Genomic DNA, 5,294 nt, shown 5'->3' on the forward strand with positions numbered 1-5,294 from the left:
GCTTGTATGAAAATCAATGCAAGTCATGAGATGGGTGCAAGTGGCTACTATCACAATTCTGAGATCACCATAAACAACTATGCATAGAAGCCTAAATTGCATGGAAGTCTGGGCAGTTGATCTCGTGAATGCGAGTGAGTGTAACCTAACAAGGAAAGAAAGGAAGAAAACTAAGATGAAGATAAATGTCCACAACTATAACGGCCCAAACAACTAGGCAAAGGCTAATAATTATAGTCCCTTGCACCTCGTTGATGAGTTACATAGAACAAGGAGTAAGCATAAGCTATTTAGCAAGCCTCTTCTCCACAACACAAGTTTACATAAATATTTAAGTTTTACCATTATAATGTTCCATAAGATATTTATAGTAGTGTAATACTTGCACTAGTAGACCAGAAAAGAAAGGGAAGATGCTAGTTTACCACAAGTACCCATGGTGTTACATTTCATTTAGGATAGCAATTAGAAACTACCAGGCAACAATTACAAGATTCTAAGCAAAACCTTGTGCATTGTGAAGAGCTAATAATGGAACTTGAAGTTGAAATCATTGTGTACCAACATACTTTACAAGCATGGAATGGACGATGAGACATTGAATTTAAAGCCACTTATAGTCATTACATGTATGTTTCTTAAAAATGGTTGCTTTATAGTGTTTCTATTCTTGATATTTTATGCTTTTAGCTTGTGACAACTTAAGTGGTCCGAGTGCTTGTTAGAACTTTCCCCATTGCTTTCAAGTAGTAGCAAAATGATTGCTTTGTGGTGCTTTTCATTGTTTGAAAGCAACATTTTCACTGCTTGTTAAGACTAGAAAATGTTGGCTTTTGGATACTTATCAGTCCTTTTTACTACTTCATAAGTGATTGGTTTTAGGTGTTTTGAACCAATAGAAAGTACCTAAAAATTGGTTAGCCTTAGGTGCTTTTTGCTACTTTAGCAAGCCATTGGTTTTAGATGCTTCTGAATTCTTCAGGGTACTTGAACAAGTCACTAACTTTAGTTACTTCTGAATGCTTTAGGGTACTTCTAGGTGCTTTAACTTGTTAGAAGTGCTTTAAAGCATGCACTTGGACTTAGGTGAGAATTCATTCTCATTAATATCCATCTTTCGATCTTCATTGTATTTTTCATTTCCTTTTAATGCAAGGAAGGGTTACTATTTTTTTCTCTCTTGATTTATATATTCACAAGAGACTCTATGAATATAGCTTTTAAGTATTTATATGAATATGGATTTTAGGTATTTATGCATGTTAAAGTCAAGAGCTTACGTTAGCCTTGTCGAATTATGTATTGTTGGGCTTCACCTTAGAGCTACAATTGAAACTTTATGATGTGGTTATGAAAGTTTTCCCACCATCGAAGCTTAAATTGCATAGACATCTAGGTAGATAATCTCGTGAATGTAAGTGAGTGTAACCTAACAAGGCAAACAAGGAAGAGAAATAGGATGAAGATAAATGTCCACAACCATAAAGGACCAAACAACTACACAAAGGCTCATAATTATAGTCCCTTGCACCCTCGTTGATGAGCTACTTAGAACATTAGCATAAGCATAAGCTTTTTAGTAGGCTTCTTCTCCATAACATGAGTTTACTTAACATAAATATTTAAGGTATGCCATTATAATGTTCCATAAGCTGCTCATAGTAGTGTCACAATGCTTGCACTAGTAGACCAAATGAAAAGAAAGAGAATATGATGCTTACCACACACAAGTGACTACGGTGTAACTTTCCATTTATGATAGAAATTAAAAAGTACAAGCACAACAATTAGAAGCACAACAACACATGGGGAGCATAGCCACATTTAAAACTATGTGACAATAAAGAAATTAGGTTGAAAAAAGTCCCTCACACAACTATGCACGTGGCTATAGCTGCATAGTAGCCATGCCTATAGCCGCATACATAGCTGTGGTGAAGTCTGTAACAAAAATTGGGGATAGAATGGGAGAGATGTGTCCTCACATCTCTTGCATTCTGCCCCCTTCCATATATATATATATATATAACACATTACAAATACAAAAAACAATTGCACCTGAGTATTACAATACTTGGCAAATGTCATTGTATTACATATTCTCTGTGCTTAAAAATTACATAAGTTGATTGAGTCCAAAAAGACTTTTACAAAAAACTAAAAAGTTGATTAATAAGAAAACTAATTAAGTTAAATCATCTTCATCTTTATCTTCAAGAGCATCCTTACTATAATCTTTCTCTCCACAACCAACACCACCATGTGTGTACCACCACCTTCTTCAGCATCCTCTTCTTGCATTTAATAATGAAACAATGCAAAAAAGTTAGTGCAAAAGGCAAAACAACATAGGAATTGAGACTTCCATGATAATTGAAATTGAAGTTCAAAAGAATTGACTACTCACAAAGTCATAGTTTCCTTGACCACTCCCTCTTATTTCGACTACTCCCAAGTCTCGGCTTCATTGTGATGCCATTGCGGTACCTATTCTCCCGAGTAGTTGGGGCACGACCTGCTACCCTTTCCTACCACAAATTACGACATGCTTAGGATATGAAATTAATGAGGAGAAATAAACTAAACTTAATGATACATAAGAAAGAAGAAACTTACAAATCATACAAGCCAGTTGGGGCACGACCTGCTACCCTTTCCTACCACAAATTACGACATGCTTAGGATATGAAATTAATGAGGAGAAATAAACTAAACTTAATGATACATAAGAAAGAAGAAACTTACAAATCATACAAGTTACCTTTTCTCCAGAATTAATGACTCGTATGTGTTGCCTTTTGCTAAGGGTATTGAGTACCCTCCCTCACCTCTTTCTTCACCTTCTTCCTCTCCTTAACCGAGCAATTGGTGAGAATTTATTTTCCTTGTCTAATGCACCTCCTTGCATGAGACATCCTATTGTTAAGTATCTTTATAATGGGATCCCCAGCCGATTAGTCAAAAAAATGCATGTGTATTGGATTCAAGAACCCTCCAATTGTTGAGTATCGTTATGATGTGATCCCTAGCCCATTGGTTTGTAAAATACTCATGCATGCATTGCACCACATACATGAAGTCTTTATCCTTTTCTCCCCCCATTGGTTGAAAAAATACATGTGTGTTGGAAACCACTTATGCATGCATTACACCACATACATGAAGTCTTTATCCTTTCCCCCCCCCCCCCATTGGTTAAAAAAATGCATGTGTGTTGGCAACTTCTCATGCATGCATTGCACCACATACATTAATTCTTTATCCTTTTTTCTCAGAGGGTTCACTATATGTAAAATCTCTATATCATGTGAGTTCAAGGCCTAATTAAAAAACCCCTTATCTATAAAATTTTCATGAATAAAACACACCCTTTTTCTATTCAATGTGTAAATATCCCCTTTAAATGGTACCCTTCTATATGTAAAAAATGTGTGAAAAAGGGATTTAAAAAACCCCTTATGTTGAACCCACGTGCTATGCTAACATATTTATGAGTGACCCCTCGAGCCTTTTTTCCTTCCATTAGGCGAAAAAATGCATGTGTGTTGTTGGAAACCGCTCATGCATGCATTGCATCACATATATGAAGTCTTTATCTTTTTGCTACCCCATGGTTTGAAAGCGTCTTTATAAGTTTGATTGAATGCTTTATGGAAGTTATAATAAACTATTTGTCTGCCCCATATCTGTTGAGAGAGGGAGAGAGACGAGACAAGAGACACCACATACGCTCCACAAGAATGAATCATATTAGTTACAAGTCACATATATATAGGCAAGACCTAGAGTGAGTTAGGGCTAGCTATATATAGCTCCAACACCCCCACTCAAATAAAAGTCTTCAGCCTGCGAGTAAAAAAACCCTTGGGAGCACAAGGAAAAAACCCGAGCTCCTACATATAAATGTACAATGCCACCTTAAAGTCCATGTGCAATGTGCTTCTATATACAAAGTACAAAGAATAAATGTGCAAGATGTGAAGTAATGTGTGAAGTATCCTAAAGTCTATAGGCTATGTACAAGTCTAGACAAAATTGACATGACGTGAGATGTGCTAATCTCCAAAAAGAGAGGCCGCCCGCAACTCCAAGTTCTGATCCGCAAAAGTGTAAACCGAGCTTCATGGAGTCCTTTGGTGAGAATGTCTACAATCATTTGATCAGTTGGACAATGTTCTACCATTATTGCTCCTTTCCTTACTTCATGTCGAACATAGTGATAATGAACTGCAATATGCTTGGACTTGCTATGTTGCACGTAGTCCTTGGCTAGACTAATAGCACTTCGGTTGTCACATCTAAGAGGAGTGCTTGAGGAAGGAGAATGACCAATATCAGCAAGCAATTGTCGAAGCCAAACCAATTCACGAGCTGCTAAAGAAGCAGCTACATATTCAGACTCTGCGTAGAAACTGTAATACAGCATTGTTTCTTGCCAGCCCAAGATACCAAACAACCATTGATAAAAAAGCAATTACCACTAGTGGATCGCATGGACAAGTTAGAGCTTGCCCAATCAGCATCTAAATAACCCAAAAAATTAAGAGAAGTTGATGAAGATATGTCTTCTTAACGGCGATATACAAGTCTGAAATCTGCAGTGCCCTTCAAGTACTTCAAAACACATTTAGCTTAAGACCAATGTCTTGTAGATGGAGAGGACAAGTATTGTCCTAACAGATTTGCTGCAAACAGAATATCAGGACGAGTGCTCATGCCCACAAATTAAAGACAACTAGCAAGATTAGCATAGGGTTGATTTAAAGCTAATGATTCAGCCTCAATATTTGCAGAAGTACTCCTTGCAAGACAAGGAGTGTTTGTCGAATGTGCAGTAGCCAATCCAAACTTTTGAACAATATCTTGGATAAACTTTGTTTGACGAAGAAGCAAAATACCATTGTGACGATACCTTTGAACTTGAATACCAGGGCATGAATGGATGTCGCCAAGATCCACCATATCAAAGGCTGAGAATAAAACCTTTTTTACTTGTTGCATGAAAGATAGATTATTAGACACAAGTATAGTGTAATCAACATAAAGAGCCAATATCATAAAATGGTTATCCACATTGCGCTTGATATAAAGATTTGGATCAGAGAAGCAAGAAACAAACCCCAAAGATGTGAGAAATTGATCAATCTTGATGTACCATGATCGTGAAGCTTGTTTTAGTCTATACAAAGCACGGTGGAGTTGGCATACAAGATGTTCCTTTCCGGGAATTGTATATCCTTCAGGTTGCTCCATATATATTTCCTCCTTTAAGTCTCCATTAAGAAAAGCCATCT

This window comes from Cibotium barometz, chromosome 47, assembly GCF_041138505.1.
Source record: "Cibotium barometz isolate CiBa-2024 chromosome 47, ASM4113850v1, whole genome shotgun sequence".
Lineage (NCBI taxonomy): Eukaryota > Viridiplantae > Streptophyta > Polypodiopsida > Cyatheales > Cibotiaceae > Cibotium > Cibotium barometz.